Source organism: Chlorocebus sabaeus, chromosome 14 (genome assembly GCF_047675955.1).
Source record: "Chlorocebus sabaeus isolate Y175 chromosome 14, mChlSab1.0.hap1, whole genome shotgun sequence".
Taxonomy (NCBI): domain Eukaryota; kingdom Metazoa; phylum Chordata; class Mammalia; order Primates; family Cercopithecidae; genus Chlorocebus; species Chlorocebus sabaeus.
Genome location: NC_132917.1, coordinates 62285472 through 62313343, shown reverse-complemented (window position 1 = coordinate 62313343; position 27872 = coordinate 62285472). Strand labels below are relative to the sequence as shown.

At 46.8% G+C, this 27872-nt stretch overlaps 1 protein-coding gene across 21 annotated transcripts in view; it reads right to left on the bottom strand.

Moving 5' to 3' along the window:
• The window catches only part of B3GNT2 (UDP-GlcNAc:betaGal beta-1,3-N-acetylglucosaminyltransferase 2), a 320804-nt gene that overhangs the window by 39742 nt on the left and 253190 nt on the right, over positions 1-27872 (bottom strand). For 11 of the 21 annotated variants that reach the window (XR_012095312.1, XR_012095309.1, XR_012095311.1 and 8 more), the window contains 4 exons: positions 22875-23418; positions 21760-22382; positions 20466-20545; positions 19207-19358 (listed from right to left, as the gene is read on the bottom strand). The gene's annotated coding sequence lies outside the window, so the exon portion shown is untranslated. Of the gene's footprint in view, positions 1-8824; positions 8959-15489; positions 16792-19206; positions 19359-20465; positions 20546-21759; positions 22383-22874; positions 23419-27872 lie in introns of those variants that run through there. The other 10 variants (XR_012095303.1, XR_012095307.1, XR_012095315.1 and 7 more) reach the window with 8 other exon arrangements.

Sequence of the window (27872 nt, the reverse complement as noted above, 5' to 3'; positions counted from 1 at the left end):
GATATTTTAAGGGGCCAAACATGACTATCCCTTGGACTTCAGGCAAAATATCCAATGAAGATGTAGAGTCCCGATCTTCTAATTTTTACGGTCTTTTCCACCCTTTGAAAACCTGACAGGGTGTAGGCTGGTCCAGGGATGTGCTGGCATACCCTGCCCTCAGCCCTCCTGAGGCTAGAGAATACACGGCCTTCTCTCTTTGCTCAGCCCTGGGCCAAACCGCAGCCTCTTTAAGAGCCAGTCAGTAGGGCTGCTGGCTGCCTCTGCAGAGTCACGTGGGAGAGCACCAGGATGGGGCCCACCCAGCAAGGGTGAAGTGGAAAGGGGCTTTCCTAAAGGAGGGAAAGGGAATCACTCCAGCCCCCTGCACAATTGCAAAGCCACACCAGTCTCTGGGGCTACCAGAGTTGGGGGTACCAGAGTACCACTAACAACTCCTCAACCCTAAGCCTTCCTAACCAGACCCAGCAGAGGTCATGCTGAGTACCCCGAGGATTTGCTTCCTCTGAAACACGTCCTAATTCAACAAATACTTGGTTTCACAATTCACATCTGTTCTCTGATTAGAAGAAAAAAGGAGAGCTATGTCATGCCCACAGTCTCCTGCGGGGAAGCTCACCCACCGCCCCAAGCCCTGCCACCCGGCCTTGCAGAGTGTGTGAACCTCTGAGAATACTTGGCCTCCATGCCTCTGGAGCTTAGAGGAGCTCCTTGGGCTAGAAACCCTGACTCTCCCAGCCCTGAATCATCATGCAGCCCCACCTGGCCCTGCAGCCAGAAAACAGAGCCGCTTACTTTCAACCAAAGGGACGCACAGTTTGAGAGGATTCAAACAGGATCATTACTGCTCAGTCTTTCAGTGAGACTAAGCAGAACAAAGCAGGACTGAACCAGAAGAGACAAGCGCTCAGTTGGCACCTGAGGCAGAGCCCGCTCTATCTCTGGGAGGCCTTGGCTCCCGGGTGAACCTTCCCAGAAGTGTTTTGACAAAGACACTAGAGAAGTCTCTATAGTGCTTCCAAGTTCACATGTTCATAGAATGTTAAAGTAGGAAGGGACTTTTTGTGGGACTTTCGCAAGTCCTTTCTCCTTTCTGGGCTGCAGTTTGCTTATCTACAAAATGAAGGGATTGGACTAGATCTGTGGGTCTCAATCCTGTCTGCACAAGAGAACCACCTGGGGATCCTGCAATCATGGGCATGGGATGTCTGTGATAGCTTCAAAGTAAACAAGGGGCAGGTGCTTGGGTGGGGAGGAGTGGGCGGGGCAAATGCTGCAACAGGACTGGCTAAGTGTTGAAATTGTTTAAATGGAATAATAGGTAAATGTGGGGTAAGAGGGTGGGATCATTCCATTCCCTGTTTTTCAGAATAAAAAGTTAAAAAAAAAAAAAAAAGGAAAAGAAAAACCAAACCACTGATGCCTGGGTCTCACCTGGAACCTATTAAAATGAAATGTCTGGCAGGGCGCGGTGGCTCACACCTGTAATCCCAGCACTTTAGGAGGCCGAGGCCGGTGGATCACGAGGTCAGGAGATAGAGATCATCCTGGCTAACACAGTGAAACCCCGTCTCTACTGAAAATACAAAAAATTAGCAGGGCGTGGTGGCGGGCGCCTGTAGTCCCAGCTACTCAGGAGGCTGAGGCAGGAGAATGGCGTGAACCCGGGAGGCGGAGCTTGCAGTGAGCTGAGATCGCGCCACTGCACTCCAGCCTGGGCAAGAAAGCAGGACTCTGTCTCAAAAAAAACAAAATGAAATGGAAGGTCTAAGGGCTCGGGGTCATGGAATTGGTGTTTTGAAAAAGGAGTCCCCAGGTGATGCCAATATGCAGCCAGGATTGAGAATGTTGGACGAAACACTCTCCATGGGCCCCGCATGCAGCTGAGCAGTTGAGCCACTCAAACCTTCCACCAAGCTATAGCAAGTCAAATTCAGGTCCCACTTGCTTTTACCTTCTACTGCTGTAGTTCCTCCTCTCAGAGGAGAGACGATGGGCGGGGTCAGCGCAAAGCCCTGCCAAGCTGCAGTCCCAGGTCCTCCAGTTGGTCTATTCTGCCCCGAAAGGTGGAGTCCTCAAATAGGCTGATTCCTAAGGCTTCCAGGGCCAAGTGTGCCAGCTCAGGGAGGGTGGCATCTGCACCTCCAGGAAGTTCCAGACAGGACCAGTCCCTCTCCCCCCATACGGTGAGCCTGAACTTAGCCTCATTTTCTGTCTCCTCATGTGGCCAAGTAGGCCTCCCACCTCTCTGAACACAGCAAGTCACACTCACATCGCATTTAGTTTAACTTCCCAGCCGACGCTGAATGTTCCTGGACTGTCTCCCAATATCCATTTTCTCCCTTTTGCACTTCAGCATCTGGGACCAGCAGGCAGGAAGCAGGCTCAGCTTGGATTTCCACTAAGGATGCTCAGCTTCCAGGGGCCCCTGTGAGAAAGGTTCTGCTTTCACTGTCTCCCACCCCAGAGCACCAGCCACAGACCCCCTCCCCCACCACTACCACCCTGCAGAATCGAATCCTACTGGCTGGAGTTTATCCTTCACTCATTGGTGAAGAACTGTACATTCCAAACTCCTAGAAAACTTTTCAGAAGGTTTCCTCCTTCTCAGATCCTTTGTCCTTTATCAATGACAAGGGAGATCTGCAGGGCAGTGGGGACCCCTCTGGATTTGGGCCTTTCTGAAAGGCAGGAACTTCTTGAGTTCTGTTGTCCCTTTTGAACAGAGGTACTTCCTACTGCCTTTCTCCAACTAAAACTGGCTCTCCAGTTTGGCATTTGAGGCCTTTCCTGCCTCATGTCCCATTATTTCCCTATTTTTAAAAAATTAAAAGACTTCTGCTTTCGCCTGTCTGGTCAGCTTATGCCCCCTACCCACCTAAACGTACTGGGTACCTTTCTACATCCAAGTATCTGCTCTTGCTAGTCCTTCTGTTTTGAATGGATTTCCCTTTACTTTATCTGCCACCTTAGTATTTTTCAAGTCAAATAACAAAAATAATAGAGGTTCAAACTTCTTGAGCATTTGAGGGACTTTAAAACAAACTTCTTGAGCGCTTACTGTGTCAGTGCTAAGTGCTAAGCACCTTATTTATATGTGTCTTCTCTTTTACTCCTCACAAAATGCTGTCTTTTTTTTTTTTTAATATAGACAAGGTCTCACTATGCTGCCCACGCTGGCCTCAAACTCCTGAGCTCAAGCTATCCTCCTGTCTCAGCCTCCCAAAGTGCTAGGACTACAGGCCTGAACTACTGTACCTGGTCGCTGAGTCACTTCTTAAGAAACTTTTCGTTTTGAAATTTTAGACTTACAGAAAAGTTGGAAAAATAGTACAGAGAGTTCTGTGTACCATTTCCCTCATGTTAACATCTTACACAAATACAGCACAATTACCAACACCAGGAAATTAATATTGGTACAATACTATTAACTACATACCTCAACAAGTTTCTGATGTTTTTCTCATGATTATGAAAGTGCCACTGCAAAATTATAACTGAGGCAGTGAAAGAGATCTGACGTAGCCAACTCCATCTTGCTTCTCACTTCCAAACTCTCCTTGTTCATTCCTGAGTGTAGGTCTCACTAACTTTGGGAGGAACTTAGTTTATAGTTTAACTCTGAAACAAAGACCCATAACAGCCCTTTCCCAAAACAAACCCCCTCCCTGCCTGGGGACTAGACTGCCTTTGTAGGACTAACAAGTTAGCCAAAAGATTAGAAATGATGGCTTAAGAGTCATGCAGCTGGAGGCTACAAGATTCTGACCCTCCCCAAATTGTTCATAGGGATAACATCTCTATTGTAAAACCTAAACTCAGTGCTTGAGATATTTTGCAGACCCTGCACTTGATGGATCAGCTGGCACGACCCAGATCAATAAACTGGCTCACTTGATCTATGCCACTCAGGAACTGACTCAGCACAAGAAGACAGCTTTGACTCCCTATGATTTCATCTCTGACCCAACCGATTAGCACTCCTGACTCACTGACCCCTGTCCACCAAATTATCCTTAAAAACTCCGATCCTTGAATGCTCTGGGAGACTGATTTGAGTAATAATAAAACTCCAGTCTCCCACATAGCCAGCTTTACATGAATTACACTTTCTCCGTTGCAATTCCCCTGTCTTGATAAATCGGCTCTGTCTAGGCAGCAGGCAAGGTGAACCCATTGGGCAGTTACAATTAGATGGAGGTTATGCACTTTTGGCAAGAATGCCACAGAAGTGATGTTTTGTCCTTCTTGGTGTGTCATACTGATGAAGCAGGATATTTCCCTGACCCCTTTGTGGGACTCATGACAGGGGTGCCTCGTTTACTCAGCCCACTGCTCTCAACTCCTCACAGGAGGTAGCGCACAAGTGAATGAGGTGAGAACTGGAGTGCATGAGTGCTGCTTTGGTGCTGGCAGGAGGGCCCCGCAGCAGCATCCAGATGGGGGCTGTGAGCCCTGAAGCCCCAGAGGGTGTGTTACAGTGCTTTTTTAGCTCTGCTGTCCATGGACAGCTTAAGTGTTAACAACTCAGTGGACCCTTTGCCTCGTCGCATGGGGCAACTGCCATCCACCAGCGAGGGCAAAGGGCCAGTGAGGCAGCCTTTTGTATCCACACCTGTGGCCCCTGAACTCTTGTCCAGTGTCCAGGAATGAGGTCACATGAATGAATTGAAGGGTGGTAAATGTGGAGAATTTTATTGCCAATGAAAGTGGTTCTCAGCAGGAAGGGGAGCAGAAAAGGGGATGAGGAGTAGGTCATCTTCTTCTGAAGTCCAGCCGTCTCCAGCCAGATTCTTCTCCTAAGTTACGCCATCAAGCTATCCCTCTGAAGTTAAGCTGCTTCTCTCTGACATCCAGCCATAGTCTCGATGTCAGCTGCTTCTCCTCTCTGCCAGCTGAGTCCAGGGTTTTTATAGGCACAGGATGGGATGGGGCAGAGCCATGGGTGATTTAGGAAAAGGCAACATTTGAGTGGAAAAACAGGAATAGAAGTTCTCACTTTGGGCCTTTCAGCTTGAGGGTGGGGTTTTCGCTGGGACCCGCCCTTTTCTGCCTAGAATTTCTCTACCTCCTGTCCCTATCACTAGCACGTACATGATACTGATTTGTCTTATTACAGGTTGTGTTAACCTTGATCACATGATTAAGGTGGTATCTGGTAGGTTTCTCTATAGTAAAATTATTCTTTTTCTTTTCATAACTGTTAATACCCTGAGGGAGACACTATGAGACTATGAATAGCCTATTTCTCCTCCAACTCCTGTCCACTTAATTTAGATCCACCTGCAGATCTTGCCTGCAGTAGTTATTACTATAATGTTGGTCTAATGGTGATTTTGTATTTTACAAGGGTCTGTGTTTTCCTCACTTTGTAGACAAGATACTGCAGCTCAGATCTGTAACTTGCCCAAGGTCCCAATGCTAATAATTGGCAGAGTCAAAACTCAGGCACCAAAGCAGTGCCTCTGACCCTAAGCCCTTTACTCTTGCAGTGGGGAAGTGAACCATATACTGTCTCATGGCACCTCTTATCACCACCTGATTTTCCTGTGTGTGATCTTCTCCACAAGACACACAGTTTCTGGAGGGCAGGGACCAGCTCCTATTTGATTCCCCCAGGCTGCTCCAGGCAAGGTCTGGTGTCACATAAGTGCTTGTGGACTGACTGGTAGCCGGAAGGATTGAAAAGGCCACCTGTGTTGAGAGGAGGAGGTAGAAACTAAAGAATATCCAGCTTCTTTCCTTTTTCCCAGCCCACAAGGTCACAAGGAAAGAGGTGGGGACATACCCAAATCTGGACAGAGGAAAAATGTGGGCAGGGCCTCTGCGGAGGGGCAGAGGGCTCAGGAGGGCAGACACCAGCTGGATAACAGATGGGAATGGGTGGGAGAAAGTTCCAGAGAAAAGGTAGAGAAAGGAGGAGGGACCATCTTATCTAGTTCATCATTTTCCAGGTGAGGAGGCCAAGACCACATTCTAGGGCTTTATTGATTATAATCAGACCCTCAAGTGCAAAGTAGGGTTTATTGAAAGTATTCAGGGAAGGAGTTCACTGCAACTCATTGGTAGGAAATGTAGCCTTGAGGAACCCTTTCAGCTCAAGTGCTTCCCCTGATTGCCAGCGTTTCTGTCCCTCTAAGTTCACATTTATCCATAATCCAAATACTGAGTACCTTCCATGAGGTAGCACTGTATTGGGAATGAAAATGTAAGCAAAAGCAGAGGTCACCTTAGCCCAGTGAGGAGGGGTTTTTTTCTGACTTATCTTCCCTGCGGCCTATGGGTGGGGTAGACTAAGCCAGAATGAGAAGCCGAAGGGACAAGTGCACGGAAGGATGTCCTGCACAGTCCAGAGAAGGTCAGTGACTTGCTCAAAGTCACACAAGGCTGGAACTTGGGTCCTGCCGTGCTGGTTTCAGGGCTCTTCCTGTGCTCAAACATGTTCCTCATTCATCTTTATTTACTTTTTGATGCAGGGGGTGGAGGGTGGGGTGGCCTGAGATCCCTAATGGCAGCAAAGGGAGGTCAGAGAGCGTGGTGTGGGTGTTTATGGAGATGCACTTGAGTACAAAGCTGGGCCCCAGGCTGGGACCAGGGCTGAGAGTGACAGCTAGGCCTATGGGAGGAGTGCTGGATGGAGGAGAGAATTGTTCACAAGGAAGCCACAGGCTGAAAACACTGAGAAATAGCCTCCAGGGGCCAGCTACTGACTTCAGTTTCCAATTCCTGAATTCACCTCTTCTACAGTAATGCCAGCCCTCTGGCCCGACTGCCAGGGCTGAATGCCCAGGACCTAGACTTTGGTCTGCACAGTCAGAGGAAAGAGAGCAGGGCAACAGTGTTGAGTGGAGTGACTAACTCTGGATTGGCAGTGGTCCTGGGCTCTCAGCCCAGCTCGGCCATTACAGGCAGTGCCTTCACCTGTCAGGCTCTGGTTTACTTACTGGATGCAAAATGAAGGTGTGGGGCTGCTTCCAAGGTTTTCAGTCTGAACCACCAGGACAGCTAATGAGACAGTGAATTCCAGGCCCTCCTGAAATCAGGTTCAGGGGGTCTGGAATGAGACTCAGGGACGTGCCTTGTTAACAGATGCCCCCAGAGGGTTCTGGGCCATCCTCAGAAATGGCCCATCCTGGGCCACATTTTAACCAACAGGAACTTGGCCATCTCCGGGGTGTCTTAAGTTTCCCTGCAAAAAAACCAGGTTCCTTGGGCCAAGGAGAGGAAGACAGCTATTTTCCTGGTACCCACCGCCAGTCAGTGTGGGATGGGCCAGTGGGAGAAGAGACTGGGCATCCTCCATTGACCAGGCAGGAATGGCCAAGCAGGACACTAGCAGAGAACCAGAAAACCAGCCCTGGCAGTCAAGATTTGGGGATTGAACTGGAGGTGCAGAGCCTGCGGCTGAGGGCAAGCTGCATGATCTGTTTAGGTCTCTGAGGTCCCACTCATCTCCATCTCCCATTCCTTGGCCTGGCCTGTTTACCTTAAATCCCATCCAAACCAAAGCTCATTTGAACATATTGGTAACCAGGAAACAGAGTTCAGGACCTGAACCCTAAGAGCACTTTGTGTTTGCTCAAATTCCAGAAGATGGACAAGTTGAAGAAACTTCACAGGAGCCCAAGAGGCTGGCCAGAGAGCCCAGAACTCCGTTCCTCTGTGGGAAGGCACATGGTCTCCAAGTTATAGCTCTGTCTCACTGGGTATGGGCCTTCCAAAGCCCCGGGCAAGGGTTCCTTCCACCAAAATCCGTCCTCATCTCCCCAGCCACAGTCACCCGCTTTTTCCTCTACAACTTTGTCAGCCAGCCATTTTAATGTCCATCTCCTGCACTAGATGGAAGTACGGGCTGTTTCACCTTTGTTCTCTGTAGCACCTGGCACACAGCAGGTGTTCATCAAATTGAAAATAGCATTGAATGAGGCAAGGGTTCCAGTTCAAAAGGTTTTGTCTGGAGACAAAAGTGCTGAGGAGGGGACATGTGCAGCCCATATTAAAAGAACTTTATCTCAGAGTTTATTTCACTATTTATAAAAATAATGACTGGGAAAAAATGCGACCTTCAGGACTAAAATACCTGTTCTTAAGTTTATCTGATAGCCTCTGAGCAATCTGTTATGCATACAGTGGATAAAAATTTTTTTAAAAATACAAATATGGTTAACTATTCAGGTGGGATGCCCAGCCCTGATAACTGGCTTCCAGGAGAGGGAACATAATGGTGAAATGTGGAATTTTAAAGAGAGAGTAAAAGGTTTGTTGGGTGAGAGTAACTAATGGCCCTGAGACATTTATGACAAAAACTTGGGAGCACCGTGGCAGAAAGAAAACTAGAAACTCAGTGACTGAAACAAAGACCCAGCAGCCACGCTTGGGTGGGCATGGCACTCCATGGCTCCCTATGATGGCTCATCTCGGCTACTCAACTGCAGCCAAGGCAGGAGGGAAAACTGATCTACTCATGGAACCTCAACTCCGTCATCTATAAAATGTGTGCAGCAGTCATTCCTACCCATTGGTTTGTTGTGAGGATTAAATAAGATCACGGCAGGGCTGGTAGATGCTTTTCCTGAGACCAGAGTAAACAGTACCTTGGCCTGATTCATTATATGTAACTATCTACAGGCTGATGTAGAAGACAGAGGCACTATTCAGTTACTCACAGTAGCAGGCATGAGCCCCACTCTCCCCTATTTTCATTATTTTCTGGTTTTATGAAATGTTCCCCTTACTTTGCTTGCATAAGGAACACCACTTCATCAGGACCTGAGAAAAATCTGGTATTCAAAAATGATTATAAGTGGGGCATGGTGGTGCTCACCTGTAGTCCCAGCTATTTGGAGGCCGAGGTGGGAGGATCAGCTGAGTCCAGGAGTTCGAGGCCACAGTGTGCTATGATCACACCTGTGAATAGCAACCATACTCCAGCCTGGGCAGCATAGCAAGTCCCCATCTCTATTTTTACAGAATAAGTATAAATTCATTTAAAAATGAATATAGCAAAACAATATTTCTAAACAATATACAATGGCATTTGGGTTGATTGTATGCATTCTCTTTCTCTCAGGTTAGGAGCTTATGCAGACTACATGAAAATTAAGTATTACACTTTGTTTCATAAAATAAGTGTATAAGGCAGTCAGTGTGTAAAATAAGTTAGTTTGTAGTGATTAAAAGCATTAGCCCTGGTTAAGCTTCTTATAAAATCCCTTGTTGTGACAGCCTGGAAAGTGAGTTAATGAGAATTCTGATGCTCTATCAAATCAGTTGGTCAAGAAACTTGGTCAGAAGGTCAGAAACATGGCCCCTGCCTGAGAAGCAAGCCTCCATGACCCAAGCCAACCTGAGGACCAAGGCCTCAACTATTCCTTGAACCACGCTGACAATCAGGACATGCCGAAGAAACAAGTGATGTGGATTTCAGTGACGTACAGTAAGGGGCCCCTGAGGGTCACAACAAGGCCTGCCTCTTTGCAGCTGCAGCTGCTGCCCTCAAGAGCTGAGTCAAGGTGGAAGGCAGACCCCCCGACCACAGAAATGCTGCCTGATATTCACAAAACCCACCCCTGACTCCCAGTACCTGTGGCATTCTCCCTGTCATATCTGAAATGTCTCCCTCCAGGGAAGAATTATCCAACTATCTTACAATTTTCAGTCAGAAATTCTATAAGCAAGGAAACCACATGACCCAAAAATTATACTCCTAGATATTTATCCAAGAGAAGTGAAAACATATGTCCATATGAAGTCGTACACAAATGTTCCTAGCAGCTTTATTCATAATAGATTGTGAATCTGCCTTAAAGACTGAGGCCAAGTTTACTTCAAAACCAGAATTTAGTTTCTCCTCAAACTGTCTGCAGAGTTCCATCTTGGCATCGCCAGGGACTCTTTTGATTAGAGAGGACAAACACATCCAAGACAGCTTTGGACCAGCTGTCATGCTCACAGATGTCTGGGAACCCCAGAGCACTGCCTTGCCCTGAGTTGCTACAGAGATGGGCACACTGTCCAGGAGTAGCAAGAACCTCACCAGAAGGCTCAACTTATCCTGGGTTCTCTCCTTTAAACATTTTCTGGCCTTACTATCAAAATCCAAGGGTTCACGGTCTGAATCGCCAGAGCCAGGTTGCAGAGTGCAATGAGTCCCATTCAGCAGCATCCCATGCGTTACCACAATGCCTTGAGATGGGTCATGCTCTGCCCATTTTGCAGATGGGGGAATCAATCCCTGCAGAGGTGAGGTGACTTTCCCAAAGCCTCATGGCTGGTGGATCTTGGGCTGACATCGAACCCACGTGGTCTGGCTCCCACCGTAACTGAGGATGTGTGGAATGAACTGCTGAGAATCTCGGAGCTGGAGCCAAGACGAGCATGAGGGTCCGCTCCTGTGAGGACCCGTGCTGTAGATAGCTCTGTCAGCTGGGCCAGGCTGCATTTCCTGTCGTGCTCCATCAGGAGCAGGCTCACCTCACGGCCACACCTATGCCCATCAGCTGGACTTGACACCTTCCTGGGATCCGCCCAGACTAAGAGATGGGATTTTTAAAGCCTTGAGTTCTAACCTTGGCCCTTTACAGGAATTTGCTGAGTGATTCCTCACAACACCCTCTGCAGTAAGTGCTGTTAGCCTGCCCATTTAACAAGGGGAGGAAACAGGTAGAAAGGAGTGAAGTGCTCCCCCATCTTCTGCCACCCAGCTAGTAGCAAAGTCAGACGTAACACCCAGGTCTTTTTCTGACCCCAGATCTGGGCTCTAATCTCTGATTTCTCTGAGGCTAGAGAAATAAGCCATGAGGAAAACGTTGGTGCAACAAATGAAGGTCTTAGCTCCCTTGCAGCGGAATAGCGGTTCCTGGGTTCAGCGGCAAAGCAGTGAGGGTAGTTGAGGCTGCTGGAGGCAACCGCTCAGGCCAGGCCACAAATAAAAGTGAGAGCGCACCCAAATAAACTAAGGCCTTAATCAGAGGCTTCGTTCAGAGAGCCTAGCAGCAAAAGCTTGCTGCAGCCCCACAGGTGCTGGATGCTGAAGAGTTCCCACCAGCCTGGCTCAGCGCTCTGCACCCAGGCAGCCCACCTCACCCCCACCTTCCGAAGGTGGAACCACGAGGACTTCCGAATCAGATGCACTTTGGACTCTGAGATGCTCGGTAAGAAGCTCATTCCAAATCTAGAAGTTCACTGCTATCAGGATGTCCTTCTCAGAGCTTTCAGTGCACAAAGAAACGGACGTGTCTGCCTGCCCCTGAAGCCGCTATTCCTAACCATGCTACCAACCCAGGCCCAGCTCTCCCTCCCCGGCCTTCCCGCCGCGCCCAGCCCTTCTCCAGGCCCGCGATGGGGAGGAAGCCCGGCCAGCCTCCCAGCCCGCACCAGTCCACTCCTGGCTGCCACGCCCAAGGCAGTCTGGGCCTTCTCTAAAGCGAGAGCGCAGCGGGCCGGGGGAGAAGTGGAAAGACACAAACGGCTGCGGGGCTGGGACCACGAAGCAGCAGCCCCGCACTGCAGGGGGCTTGGCAGCGGTGGGGGGTTGCAGAGCCCTAACTCTTGGCCCGCCCAGTCCGGTGACCTTTTCCACGGGGGATGCTGGCCTCTGCTGGCCGCGCGAGAGATCGCAGGGTGGCTGTCGCCTCGGGAGAGCAGAGAGGCCAGGAAGCGGTGCCCGCCCCGGGAAGGGGCTGAGCTCTCAGGGCAGCAGCAGCCCGCGGCCCGGCCCCTGCGTGGAGGCGGTTAGCCTGGAGGGGAGCTGGGAGAAGGCAAAGACGGGAGGACCTGGGCACGAGGCCCCGAGTTTTGGTCCTGTCCCCGCCACCACCCTGGTAACAGTGCTAGCTACCTCAGCATCTCCCGGCTCACACGTGCTATCAAACGCCTCATATCATAGTTTCTAGAAAGGAGATGAGTCAGAAGAGGTGAGAGGTCTCTAGCACGACTGGCTCTGGTCTCCCTCCAGGGCCTACCTGTGCCTCCAGAAGACTTCCTTCAGCCTGATGTCCTCCTCAAGACCAGCCAACCCGGAACCATGAACTGGTGGGGCCGCGTGCATTTGACAGGTTACTGACTGGGTGGGCTGAATGATGGCCCCCAGGGACAGCCAGGTCCTAACCCCTGGAACCTGTAAATATTATCCTACATGGCAAAACGGACTTTGCTGGTGTGACTAAAGGCCCTTGAGATGGGGAGATTATCCTGGATTATTCAGATGGGTCTTAAATGTAATCACAAGGGTCCTTCTAAAAGAGAGGCAGAGGAAGATTTTGCTACAGAAGACAGACAAAGCCATATTACAAAGGAAGCAGAGAGAGGGAGGTTTGGAGATGCTATGCTGCTGGCTTTGAAGATGGGTAAGAGACCAAGAGCCAAAGAATGCAAAGACTGTGGCTCTGGAAGCTAGAAAGGGCAAGGAAATGTAGAGCCCCTGCAGGCTCTGCTGACTCCTTGATTTTGGCCCAGTGAAACTGATTTCAGACTTCTGATCTGCAGAACTGAAAGAGAATAAATGTGTGTTGCTTTCAGCCACCAAGTTTGTGGCAATTTGTTACAGCAGCCACAGGACGCTAATACATGACCCTCTACTCTCTGACTCTTGTACTCAGTACTTGGGATCAAACAGTGAATCAGACAAACCTCTATACCTCCCAGTGAAGTTGACCATCTGTCTGTCTCTGGATTTTAAAAAGGAACAGCCAAGTGGACATTTTTTCAAAGATATATGAGTGGTCAATAAGCACATGAAAAGAAAATGCACAAAATCATTAGCATTAGGGCAATGAAAATTAAAATCACAATGAGATACCATTTCATACTCACTAGGATGGCTATAATAAAAGTCAATAACAAATGTCAAAAGTGTGGAAAAACTGTAATTTTCATATATTGCTGATGGGATTGTAACATGGTACAACTAATTTGGAAAATAGTTTGGTAGTTTGTTTGGTTTTTTGAGATAGAGTCTTGCTCTGTGGGCCAGGCTGGAGTGCAGTGGTGCAATTTCGGCTCACTGCAACCTCTGCCTTTCAGGTTCAAGCAATTCGCCTGGCTCAGCCTCCCGAGTAGCTGGGATTACAGGCACCCACCACCACACCCAGCTAATTTTTGTATTTTCAGTAAAGACGGGGTTTCACAATGTTGGCCAGGCTGGTCTCGAACCCCTGACCTCTGGTGATCCACCCACGTCAGCCTCCCAAAGTGCTGGGATTACAGGCGTGAGCCACTGTGCCTGACCAGTTTTTTAAAGTGATCTACCCAAAATAAGCACATATTCCAAATACATGTGCATATAAGAACAGAAGCTATGAATGTTCATAGCTGCATTATTCATAGTAGCCCAAACCCAGAAATAAATGTTCACCATCAGTGAATGAAAACACGGTATTTGCAATGGAATATTACTCAGCAATATAAAGGAACAGATTACTGTTATGCTGCAACATGGGGGAGTCGACTCGGGAAGGGGAACATCACACACCGGGGCCTATCATGGGGAGGGGGGAGGGGAGAGGGATTGCATTGGGAGTTATACCTGATGTAAATGACGAGTTGATGGGTGCAGCACACCAACATGGCACAAGTATACATATGTAGCAAACCTGCACGTTGTGCACATGTACCCTACAACTTGAAGTTTAATAATAATAAATAAATTAAAAAAAAAAAAAAAAAAAAAGAACATTACACTAAGAGAAAGAAGCAAGACACAGAAGACCACATATTGTATTATTTATATGAAATGTCAAGAGGCAAATCCATACAGACAGAAAGATTAGTAGTTACCTGGGACAGGGACGGGGTGGGAATGGGAATGGGAATGGCTACAAGTAGAAGTATCTTTGGAGTGATAGCATTTTAAGGTTGGATCATTATGGTGGAACAACTCAAAATGAATTTTATGATATACAAATTAGACTTTAATAAAGCTAGGTTTTGTATACACCCAAAGGATTATAAATTATGCTGCTATAAAGACACATGCACACGTATGTTTATTGCAGCACTATTCACAATAGCAAAGACTTGGAATCAACCCAAATGTCCATCAGTGACAGATTGGATTAAGAAAATGTGGCACATATACACCATGGAATACTATGCAGCCATAAAAAAGGATGAGTTTGTGTCCTTTGTAGGGACATGGATGCAGCTGGAAACCATCATTCTCAGCAAACTATCACAAGAACAGAAAACCAAACACCGCATGTTCTCACTCATAGGCGGGAACTGAACAATGAGATCACTTGGACTCTGGAAGGGGAACATCACACACCGGGGCCTATCATGGGGAGGGGGGAGGGGGGAGGGATTGCATTGGGAGTTATACCTGATGTAAATGACGAGTTGATGGGTGCAGCACACCAACATGGCACAAGTATACATATGTAGCAAACCTGCACGTTGTGCACATGTACCCTACAACTTGAAGTTTAATAATAATAAATAAATTTAAAAAATAATAATAAAAATAAAAAAATAAAGCTGGGTTTTTTGTTTTATTAAAGGCAAGTCTAGGATATAGGATAATAAAGCCTCAAACCTCACAGGAGTATTTGCATTTTAAGAGAGGGACCTTAAAGATTTCGAAACCTATAGTATGATGGAAGGCCTGGTGACAGAACAGACCTGGGGACTATGGCCCAGCACCTCTCTGGATCATCCCGGTGGGCAGCCCTACCACCCTGTACCGCAGCTATGCTGTGCCACCTTTCACATTCTGGGGAGCAGTGGGAACAGAGCTGCACACTGTTCGCCTCATATCTTCGCTGGGGCTCAACATGGGAGCCAGTGCATGCTCCATACAGCCACGATTCACACAAAAGCACCCCGTGCCTGATGCCTCTGCCTTCCATGAGTCAGGCATGGAATCTGCTCCTCCCACCCCTAGAGCTGGGTCTGTGGAGACACTGCATTCCCCTCCTCTCAGTAGGGCTCTGCACCTCACCCCACCCGGCTCTCCCCAGCTCCATTCTGCCGACTAGGCTGCTCTCTAGGGAGGTTAAGATGTGGAAGCTGGACCAGGAGGCTGCTGCAGCAAGATCAGAGCTGCCAATCCCATTTAGCTCTGCATCTCTCAAGAACCTAAGGCCAGCTTAGAAGCACCCCTCATCCTGAAGCTTTCCTTGGAGTAAAAGAGTTCCTTCAAGTAAAAGAGTGCCCATGCCTGGCACTGCAGAGAATGTGGCCCTGCTTCCAGAAACTCAGGACCCACCCTGCCTAATTCGAAGTTTTTCTTCTTGATCTACTTTACAAATCTCTCCCACTCTTACCTCCATGAGACGCAAGCACATACAAGTATCTATTCTTTCATGGCATGTGAATTCCCCCACCCTTTAGCTCAGTCTAATAAAAGCAAGCAAACCGTGGGTGAGAACCATATTTAAGACCTCTAGCATCCTCTCCAATGGTCTCCTCTACAAAATGACAAGTGTAGGCCTAAAACAGAGGAATGGGAACAGCTCCACTTTTAAAAGTAAAGGAGTCAAACATTGCTGGTAGATTTTAAAAAGATCTAGAGGTTTTCTGTTTATTTTTTTAAATTACACATAAAAGGGTTTCTTTTATTTAGGGTGAAGCTGTCAGGCTCTAATAGCAGCCTGGCATAGACAGTGGCCAAAACAAGAACAGAAGACAGGATCTTGTAATACAAAATAAATACAAACTTGTAATCCAATAAAATGCAACCGATGGTGAAGGAAAAAGGAGGAGGAGGTCTCACCCTGCACCCAGCCTAAAAGGAGAGAAAAGTGCTGAGGCCAAGTAAGGTTTCTAAAACATGTTAACAGTTTTTTGTGTGTCCATCACTAAACTCATTTGTTAACTTTCCAAGTTGGTGCCGTGTGCTTCCTGCTCCCCTGGGCACCTCCTGCAGACCACACTCATCACTAGAATATCTGAGTCACCAGAGGTCTACCTCAGCCCATTGTTGGGACTACAGGCTGGGTCTTGATGCAGAACATACAGCATACAGGTCTTCTCCCAGGGACAGAGTCAGAAGCCCAGCATAATTTACATCATGGAGAACAAGGATGATGCACAGGATGGGACTAAAGCTGCTTCTTCCCAAGTTCACAGAGAATCTGTGTGACTTGATGGCACCTCCAACAGGAGACAAGGTGGTCCTCTCTTCCACCCTGCATTATAGACAGGCATCAGGGAGGCAGCAGGCCTCTGATTGCTCCCTCCAGACCTGTGGTTCCCAGCTCTGATGAACCTTCTTGCCCTGAGCACCTTGGCATGCAGCTTAGGTTGGCAGGGGGTGAAGGGAGGGAGCTTACAGAAGTCCCTCAGGTTGGCCAGGCACACGGACTCATGCCTGGAATCCCAGCACTTTGGGAGGCCCTGGCAGGTGGATCACCTGACGTCAGGAGTTCTAGGCCAGCCTGGCCAACATGGCAAAACCCCATCTCTACTAAAAATACAAAAAATTAGCCAGGTGTGGTGGTGCACACCTGTAGTCCCAGCTACTCAGAAGGCTGAGGCAGGTGAATCGCTTGAACCTGGGAGGTAGAGGTTGCAGTGAGCCGAGATCGTGCCACTGCACTCCAGCCTGGGCAACAGAGTAAGACTGTGTCTCGGGAAAAAAAAAAAGAAAGAAAGAAAAGAAATTCCTCAGGTCAAAAGTAGGTGCTGTAGGTGGGCACTCCTGTAATGTTGTGTTCTGACCCAGAGAATCTGCCTTCTTCATGTATGTTCTAGTCACGAGTCACACAAGACCAATAACTAACATATGCAAGATTGCAGTAAGCACAGCAACTCCAACCAGCGGGCCCAGGTAGTTAAGGGATAATCCAACTCCTGAAACACAGAGGAATTTTTTTTAGAGGGAACTAAGTGACAGGCCGAGAACTAAGTAACAGGGTGAGAGCCCATTCCCTTTCCTAATGGGCTCTCGAAAGTACCTTCAGAGATTTATGCTCTTATACCCATCCCTAGCATGTTGTCAGGCACATCATAGATAAATATTTTTTGAGAGAATAAACAAATGTTAACATTTAATTAAAAGCCAAAGCCAGACTTGGAACAAATGAACCTGGTAATATAAGGGCTTGCCACCTATTTTTGCTATATAGCTCCCTCAAGAACCCTGTGCATGCACACAGAGTTAACTTTGGAAAACGCCTAACATCCCTTTGTGATGCTGAATCTAAATTGCCTGAGAGCTGATGATTAAATATTTTTCATTTTATGCATATCAAAAATTGTTTATTTTTTAAAAGATTATTACATTTGAGATCATGTACCCAGAGAAGCACAAGGCCAGTTGTATTTCAGAATGTATTCTACCATCAGATAGCTTATATGGATGCAAAGAAATAGAAACTATCTTTAGAGCAAAATCCACAGAAGCTAGATGACTGCAACCTCCAGATGACTGACTCACAGACCCTGTTCCAACTTAACTCTTGTCATTGACTTATCTGGACACTTGGGAGGGCAGGGGAAGAAAAAAAACATGAAATATTTTAAATAGTCAGTTACATGTAGATTTCTAGCCATAAGAAATTCAATTACTATATACTGAGCTTCTATTTTATGCCAAACTCAATCTTCTCTTGACATATGCAAACTAAGAAACCCCCACCTCAAGAAAAAAAAAACTTGCAAATAGCATTGCAAGATTACCCACCTGCCCTTAGAGTCCAGTGGAAAAAGACTGTGCTAAATGGCATCTTTGCTGGGATTTCAGCATCTAACATTCAAAGATCTAAACAAAGCCTTCGACATCTAGTCTAATCCTTTGTTTCACAGGGATATTCAAGACCTGAGCACCAAGGTCACACAGCAAGTTAGCAAGATGGGAAATAAAAATCATGTCTATTGATCTGCCTGTGGCAGCACAGGCAGGTTACATTATTTCAGAGGTAACTGTACCAAATGAATTACCATCACCAGCAGTAAGTCCTTAAAAAGGCTAAGGGCATCCGTTAATTCATTACCAACTGCTCTATGCTGGACCCGCTCACAAGGAGCTCACATCGATTTTCCGGTGCAAGTCCCTGCCCAGTATAATCTTTGATAAGAAGAAAAAAAGCAAGACAAAAGCAAGGGTCACGAAGGAGCCTTGGGGAAACAACTGGATGCTCAAGTTAATTCCTACTCACGTCTACTTTGATCAGAGTCAGGAATAGCATACTATGGAAGTATTTCAAAGGCAAAGTTGCAGAAGAAAAATCAGCACAATGAACATTCTCATAGTAAATGATCTTACAACATGTTCCAAGTTCTAAAACAGTTCCTGGACTTTGTCTAGAACATTTTCCTTTGGAAAATGCTTTCTTTGGTATTTGTGGCCAAAGTCTTCAGAATAAGAGCTCCACCCTGACCTGCTCAGGGTACAGGACTTCCAGGAGATCCCAGCCGCTGGTAAATACAGCCAGTGGCAGGGTGCCTGGGCAACCGATACCTGGGCGGGGAGCATGCACACACAGCATGCCAAGCTGCATGGGGGCATGAACTTCAGTCCTCTTGGCAGCGAGGATCACCAGAGCTTTAGACCTGTCTCACACCCATTCACATCTAAAGACAGAAGAAATAGGCTGTTCTGGTCAGTCTCACTGTCTAGTCCCTTCTACCACACTGTCTCCCAGAGTGTCCCAAAGGCTCCTCTGCTGCTCTTCCTCTCTGTTGCTGGCCTCTACCTGTTCCTTGAACACACCACACACAACCCTGCCGCAGGGCCTCAACACCATCCAGAAGCCTCTTCCCCTGAGAGCTACATGGCTCTCCTTCATCATCTTCTCAAGGAGGCCTTCCTTCACCACCTTTTAAAGACTATTATCATATACATGTGCATACACAAAACCTTATTTATCCCCTTTATCTGATTGTTCTCCATAGAGCATATCAACTCAGATACTCTGTAATTTATCCAGTCTATCTCCTGATTAGACTGTGAAGTACACGAGGGAAGGGATTTGCCTTTTAGGTTTGCAATTGAATCCCTAGTGTCCCAAATAATGCCTAACCCATAGTAAAATGCAATACAATATATTACATACATGATGAATTAATAGCCAATTCTTCCTCGGGTTGAGGGACAAGCATAACATTCCCATGATGTAGACTGAGTAAGGGTCTGCTCTCCATGGGAAATGACGTGGCCTAGCATCAGGGGACTTTGCCTAGTTCAACCTGATCCTGATTGAATCATGCCTAATCCAAGTGTGGCACATGCTATTGACCACCAGCAGCCAAGAGACCTATCCATACCTTCAAGGAAGGGGCACCTCTTTGCCACCTTGTGGGTTCCTAGAGCATCCTCAGTGAGGGCCCTTATCTGGTAAGATGGGGGATCAGGCACATCTATTCCTTGAGACCTTGAGTGTAGCCAGGAAGCATACGTGACATTCACAGCGTCTTTTCTAGGAATGGTTTGAGAGGGAGGAGAAGAAAACAATCTAAACACCACTTGGTAAAGAAATGTGACATTGTTTTTAAAGACTCTGAGATTAGACAGTAAAGTTATGAAGCTATATTGTAGACTATTGCATTCATAAGGATTCTTTTCCACCAAGTAATTTCTTAATTCATCTCTGTAGAAAAAAAGCTGATTTTCACATGCAGGTTTAGCACAGGGCATGTTTTTGTTTATTTTTAAGAGACAGCGTCTCTCTCTCTCTCTGTCCTCCAGGCTGGAGTGCAGTGGTACAATCATAGCTCACTGCAGCCTTGAACTCCTGGGCTCAAGTGATCCTCTCCTGCCTCAGCCTCCTGAGTAACTGAGACTAACAGGTATGTGCCACCATGCTTGGCTAGCTTTTTTGTATTTTTTGTAGAGACAGTCTCGCTATGTTGCCCAGGCTGGTCTTGAACTTCTGTTCTCAGGAGATCCTCCTGTCTCAGCCTCCCAAAGTGCCAGGATTACAGGAGTGAGCCACAGTGCCCAGCCAGGGAGAAGATTTTTAATCATACTCTTCAAGACATTAGTGACCGTGGCCACAGTTCGTTGTGTTTTACCAGGCTTTTCTCCCATTTACTACAAAGGAAGGGAAAACTGATCAAGATCTTGTTTGACACTCTAGTTTTAACACTTTATGGGTATTTTCCCTTTATTTCAGGTAATTGAACTATAGTAGAACTATATATTTTCTCCCCTAAATGGAATAACTACAAATAACTCAAATTAACAGTTTTGAGACAGGGTCTCACTCCCATCACCTGGGCTAAAGTGCAGTGGAATGATCTTGGCTCACTGCAGCCTCTGCCTCCCGGGTTCAAGCAATTCTCCCACCTCGGCCTCCCAAGGAGCTGGGACTTACAGGTACACGCCACCATGCCCAGCTAATGTTTATGTACGTGTATTCTTAGTAGATATGGGGTTTCTTCATATTGCCTAGGCTGGTCTTGAATTCCTGGGCTCAAGTGATCCTCTCACCTCGGCCTCCCAAAGTGCTGAGATTACAGGCATGAGCCACCACACCTGGCCCAACACATCTTGAATAAAACTACTAAACCTCAAGAACACTTACTTTTCCATTCCAGTTAGCTTGCCTTCATCATTTTAGAGTGAACAGCAGTTGTTTTTTGTTTGTTTGTTTTTTCCGAAGATCTGCAAGCAAGAGTAGGGATTATGATGTTATACGACTATCTTTGTTTGTTATTAGAACTAGCCAAGAGACAACACATTGCTACCAACTGATTGTGGAGGCTGCCTTCGGATTGAGAATACTTTGGAGTGTTGCCAAAAAAGACCCAATGAACCATGGCATCATGTAGACCACTGTTGCTTATCTCTGTTAGGAGTGGATTCTTCTGAAGAGACTTTAAGAACAAAAGTTAAAGGCAACTAATTCCAGGAAAGAACTACTGAGTGGACATTTAGTTACTGATCATTAAAGTCAAGTCAGGTCTTGACAAAAAGTAAAGGACCTTATTGTCTTCTGTTCCCACTTTTGGTTGTGTTCGACTACCTGTGTCATCTGTTGCAGACCTCTTTGTTAGTTATGAAAGAAATAGGAAGACTCATAATGCCAAAGCCCACATACTCCAGGATCTATAGCAATGTTACAGTGTTCATCATTGTATACTACTACATAACTACGTCATTATAGTTATGTCAAAGGCCTGCAGGCTTGTATCTTTTTTTTTTTTTTTTTTTTTTTTTTTTGCATTGCTATTAGTCTTTTAGTGGCTACAAAGGAGTCAAGTAGATGATCTAATTTATTTGATCTTGTTAGCCACTCGTTTTAAAATTTACATAATAATCCTGTGATGAATATGTTGGTATGAGTTTTCCAAAGTTATATATTTCTGGGATTTCTACAAGTGGGATCTCTGGTCTGAGAACCATTTGGTTTTGGCTCTTAATATGTCTACTGCATTGTTTTCCAAGAGGCATATCACAGTTCACAATCCTGTAAGCAATGTTTTCTCATCACGACTAACACTTTATAGATTGTATTATAGGCCATACCCATGCACTGTTTGAAACTTGTCATGTTAACTCATTTAATCTTCACAACCACTTCCCAAAAACAGGTCAACCACCAGTTCAGAGAAAGGGTAACGATGCTGGTGCTGGTGACAATGACAGTAATAGTGTTCCTCATCAGTTAGGTCTCAGTGAGTTAGAAACGTTAGAACCAAAACCTTGTTAAACTTACATGTGGGCCGAGCATGGTGGCTCATGCCTGTAATCCCAGCACTTTGGGAGGTCGAGGCGGGTGATCACCCGACATCAGGAGTTCAAGACCAGCCTGACCAACGTGGAGAAACCCCATCTCTACTAAAAATACAAAATTAGCCAGCCGTGGTGGTGCGTACCTGTAATCCCAGCTACTCGGGAGACTGAGGCAGGAGAGTCGCTTGAACCCAGGAGGCGGAGGTTGCGGTGAGCCAAGATTGTGCCATTGCACTCCAGCCTGGGCAACAAGAGTGAAACTCCATCCCAAAACAAACAAACAAAAACAAACAAACAGACAAAAAACCTTACATGTGGACTCTATAGAGCTAAGAAAACAAATTTAAAACGGAGATTTTGTCCAAAACCCTATCAGGGACTCATCTGAGACTAGAATCTAATCACCTCAATCCCAGCCTGTTACCCCCACCCTAAGTCCCATTGCCCCTTAGTAATGTTCCTGGATCCCTGGTAGAAGACAGATCAGCAAGTCAAGGTGTAAAGAACAGTTTCCTACCCGGGAAAAAAACCAAAAGCCAGGAGTGTGTGTGTGTGCACGTGAGTGTGTGTACACATGCCTGTGCGGGGGCAGGAACTGACATGCCTGCAAGGGACTGCTGACCTTGTCACAAGAACAAGAGTCCAACAGCACACAGTCCAACCCTCAACTTACCTTGTGCTTCATTTCCCTTACCACAGATTCGAACACTTTGGAAGATTCAACGCTCAGACTCTTTGAGATGCTCTGACTTAACCATCACTGTCACTAAGACATTTGTGGAAGACAGGGAGAAAAAAAAAAAGCCCCATCAACAAAGCATCCCAATAGTGCTTCAGTATCACATGCCGCCCGTTGGGATTTTTACCCTCAAACTGACCTCAATGCAAGATGAGAACGTGCTTTATGTTTAAGTTTATACTGGACTTGGGAATGGATTATGGAGACAATGGCCCCTGGGTAATGTTATTCAGATTAAGCCTGAGAAATACAAAACCTTAGACATAATACACTAAAAATGACTAAAAACATATTGAATTTGTGAGTTTGTAAAGTTGGGAGAGTATATAGCTTGAAATCTGGATCAAAAAGGTTGATTTTGTCCATTTCCCGACATGACCAGTCAAAGAGCATAGTTTGCATCCTGAATACACACCAGCTTTCTGCCATCAGTTTAAGATGGGTTTAGGGAATTCAGGTCTCTAAATGTGATCAACAGATTGGGAGTGTATCTAGTATTCTCCAGTAAAGAAATCTTACCTCCTGGATCATGTTGAAATGCTAGAACGGAGCCATTTCCAGGAAGTGAGGAAAATGTTGTTGCATCTACATTGGGAGACAGGAAAAAGGGAAAGAGAAGTTAGTTTTGCTTGCCTATAGTGTCTTAAACTTAGTTCAGACATTGATCATCATTGTAGTAGTAAATACATGAAGCATATTTAGCTCACATTCTGTGCTAAGATGCTGCCTATAAACTGGTTAATCTTCACAACCCTATGAGGTGCTATCATTTCCATTTTGCAGAGACTAGACTGAGATGTTACCCAAGGTCACATAGCTAGAAAGCTGCAGAGCCTGTATGTGACTCCAGACTCCACTTATAACTACAATACCTTGTAAGACTGCACGAGTGCCTGGCTTCCTTCATTCTCAACCTCAGTCACCTCACCTGTAAAATGGAGATCCTACCACCAATTTCAGGACTCCTGAGGGATTCACAGTGGAATAGTTGTGAGCAGCCGTGTCTTCATATTAGTGAGGTCTCAACTGGCATTCACTCTCTCCCGTGAGGAAAGGTTTATTTCTGAGAAAAAACAGAATCATAGAAATATGATGACAGAGGTGGATGGGACCTGAGGAATCACCCATGGCAACCACTCTTTCTCTCTACACTCGGAAGGGTCAAATCCCTTCTCCAGCTTCTTTGGTCACTTAGAGTAGTGAGTGTACCACCTACAATGCAGTCCAATTCATCTCACTACAAAGAGGTAAATTCCTTACCAGTAAGGAGAAAACTTCTGACACCTCTTCAAATACTTAGAGCAGCTACCAAGTAATCCCTTCCAACTCCCAAGACTGCCAACTCCCCCCGGTAACCCTCCTTGGGTTCCAGCTTGACAAAGCTGCCTTCCAAGTATGGTACTTGGAACAGTTGTATCAGGTAGGATATGACTATGCAAAATAAAGGGGTACTTACCCCTCCCTTGACCTGCTGCTTCTACTCCTATTAAGGCAACCCCAGGTTGTATTCCCCAAGTAATTCTGAAACACCCATGCCTACAATACCAGATCCCAGCTCCTAATCTCAAATTACCATCCATCCTCCAAAGCTGCCTCTTGATACTACAGTGGCAAAAAGGGCTTTTTCTAAAATAAACCGAGACAATTTCTCTTGGCTAGAACAGGAGAACAAGGCTAGGAAACCCTGCTTTTGTGGCCTTCAAGCCCACTAAACGATTAAAAGTCTGACATCAGTTTGAACTGAAGCCCTAATGGCCAACACAGTCAACTCCTGTTGCTGATTCTGAAACTGTTCAAATACTTCCAGCTCTTTCCCCTATAGACATAAGAAAATTGTCCTTCACAACTCTCGTGTTTGGGCATGGTTGTAAGATCACTTCCAGCCAGTGACTGTCATTTCTGTCCAGAGCATCTAACTGCCAGTGCAAAGACCCCACAGCGTGCTTCCCCTCAGGCCAGGTAACATAACCGTCAGGCTGGTGCCCAGGGGACTGCAATGAGCAGAGCCCACGCGCTGCACGTATGGACTGTGGCCCGAGTGAGAAGGCTGGGTTGCTCTTGAAACCACATCATAACTTAGCATATTCTGACACAACTCCATTATTAAACTCCAGAAAAGTGGCCAGTTGCAGTGGCTCATGCCTGTAAACTCAGCACTTTAGGAGGCTGAAGCAGGAGGATCATTTGAGGCCAGGAGTTTGAGACCACCCTGGGTAACATAGGGAGACCTCATCTCTGCAATTTTTTAAATTATTATTATTATTAGCCGGCCATGGTGGTGTGGGCCTGTAGTCTCAGCTACTTGGGAGGCTGAGGTGGAAGGATCACTTGAGCCCAGGAGTTTGAGACTGCAGTGAGCTGTGATTATGCCACTGTACTCCAGCCTGAGTGACAGAATGAGACCCTGTCTCTAAAATAAATATATGAACTCCAGAAAGAAGTGGGAGTCTCCCCTAGATCCCTCCAGAGCTCCCAGTATCTCTTAAGAGCTTACACTTACCCAACACTTTTTATTCCCTCTTTTTTCTGATTGGGCTTAACAACTTTATTTGAAATGAAAATATTTAGGATTACAAAGGCTCAACCATTATCTGATGAACCAGCAAGAAGACCTCATCCGACTCACAAGTTCCTAGACAACCATGTTTCTAGAAGCTATAGTAAGGACAGGGGCTATTCTCATCTTCACAAGCCACTGCTGCCTAACGTGTAAGTTTGGGAACTCAGCTGGGGAGGGTGATCAAAGGGAGGGAGAAAGATACACTCCAGATAAACTAAGCTTTTGAGCAGCCCTGCCATCAAGTTCATGGTTTCCCCTGGGAACAGCTTTCCGCTGAGTGAAACTGGTTCATTCCAGCCTGAGGCCCGGGAATGAGAAACTCCCCGCAAAAGCTGAAGCATAGAAGTGCAGTCATTGCTCCCATAGGAGGCATGGCCAGAAACAAATAGTGGTGACTTATTTAGAAAGTTACTAAGTTGCTACTTTTGTGTTTTTTGCTCTCCACGGCATAGGAAAGTGACTCCCTACCGAGCGCCCAGCAGATACAGAACACCCAGGTCACAATGGCAGGGCTTGCCAGGCTTTTCAATGGTCGCATCGGTGCAGGAACTCCCACCTCTCCCCAAAACTCAAGGGGGGCCCAGGATATGCATTTACTTATCTAGAGCAGAATCAGCTTCATGGGCTCCACTAGCCTTCTTAACTTCAGAACATGAGTACTGAGGGGAAAAGTTTAACGTAATCCTCACAGGATTCTAAAACCCAGTATTCTGGCAGAGTGGCCGTACAGCAGTCAAAAGACAGGGAGAAACCTACCCAATTTCCTGTACGGCATTTGGGAGGGAATATCTGCCAGTCATTACCCCAGTGGAGCTCCACTGATGCAAATAGAGAAACAAAGCCTCTAGAACTGAGAAAATACCTCTAGAGCATTCTTTAAGACCCTTCTCACTCAAAGCCCTCCCTCACCAGGATTCCATGAAGACTAAAGTCACAAGCAAGTATTCAGTTGAGTTGTATTTCCTGAAGTGCCTCATAGGAAGATACTAGAAGAAGAGGTAACACTCATTCAACAGCTATATGCTATGTGCCAAGTCCCTTGCTGGTTCCTGAGGATACACCAGGGAAAAGTCAGATGGCAAGGAACCTGTCCTCATGACACTTGCATTCCACTGAGAGAGACAAGAAAAGTCACCAACGGCTGGTCACGGTGGCTTACACCCATAATCCTAGCACTTCAGGAGGCCAAAGTGGGTGGATTGTTTCAGTGCAGGAGTTCAAGACCAGCCTGGGCAACGTGGTGAAACCCCATCTCTACTAAAAATACAAAAATTAGTCAGGTGTGGTGGCGTGCACCTGTTGTCCCAGCTACTTGGGAGGCCGAAGTGGGAAGATCACTTGAGCCCAGGATGTCAAGGCTGCAGTGAACCATGATCACACCACTGCACTCCAACCTGGGTGACAGAGGGAGACCCTTTCTTAAAAAGAGTCACTGACAGCAGTAAGTGCTCTGAAAGAATGAAAGAGGATGATGTGGCAGTGACTGTTGGTGGCATCTGAGCAGAGACCTGAAGGATGAAAAAGACCGGACAAGAGAAGAGGTACTAACAAGTTAGGTGATCTGGGAAGCTAGATGTAGTGAGGGTCACAAGTAAGTTTTGATGAAGGGAAGACAAGGACAAACTTCAGTCTGAATTCTCCCAGGCCTGCCACAATGCAAGACAGCACTGAAAACAATTTGAGGTATCAGCACTTGGTGATATGGTTTGGATCTGTGTCCCTGCCCAGATGTCATGTTGACATGTAAATCCCCAGTGTTACAGGTGGGGCCTGGTGGGAGGCGATCAGATCATGGGGGCAGGTTTCTCATGAATGGTTTAGCACCATCCCCTTAGTGCCATCCTTGAGATAGTGAGTGAATTCGCTTGAGATCTGGTCGTTTAAGTGTATGGCACCTCTCCTCAACCCCCAATTCTCTCTGGCTCCTGCCGTTATTATCTGATGTGCCTGCCCCCGCTTCACCTTCTGCCACGAGTAAAAGCTTCCCAAGGCCTCTCTAGAAGCTGAGCAGATAGATGCCAACACCATACTTCCTATAAAGCCTGCAGAACTGCAAGCCAGCCAATTAAACCTCTTATCAATTACTAAGTCTCAGTGATTTTTTGTGTTTGTTTTTTGAGACAGGGCCTCACTCTGTCACCTAGGCTAGAGTGCAGTGATGCAGTGGTGGCTCATTGCAGCCTCGACCTCCTGGCCTCAAGCAATTCTCCCACCTCAGCCTCCCTAGTAGCTGGGACTACAGGCATGTGCCACCACACCTGGCTAATTTTTATATTATTCGTGGAAACAGGGTTTTACCATGTTGCCCGGGCTGGTTTCAAACTCCTGGGCTCAAGTGATCCTCCTGCCTTGGCCTCCCAAAGTGCTGGGATTACAGGTGTGAGCCACTGTGCCCAGACAGGTATTTGTTGTGTTGCTTTATAGCAACACAAGAACAGCCTTATGCACTTAGGTAACCTTTCCACATTCATGCTTAACAGCATGCCAGTTCCTTGTGTCCAGGCCTTCCCACTGGCCATCGCCCATACCTGAGGTTGAGATGAGAAGGCCATTAATGGTTGTGATCTTCAGTCCCCTCCCCAGCAGGGAGATGAAGCACCGTGAATTTATGCCCCACGTCCTGGTCTTCCTGGGTCTCTGGTGCTGGGACAAGGGTATGGCCTTCCACAGTGCCTGCTGAGGGATTATCTGTGGCCCAGTGGGGAGGTTCGAAAGCCAGAGAGCAGCCTGGTGCTCAGCACTCTCACTCTTCAAACCCAAGAGTTTGGCCTAGCTGCTGCCAGCAGGTGGAGGGTTCTGGGCGGTTTGGTGCTCAATACTGCCTTCCTGAGCACTTTCCAAATCCAGGGGCTCCTCTTGGAGAGATCTGATCTCCCAGAGGGCAGGTGAGGAGTCCAGGCTTTCTCTTTTGGTCACCCCCTCCCACGTCTGAGCCACTTTTCCATCCCTCTCTTCAA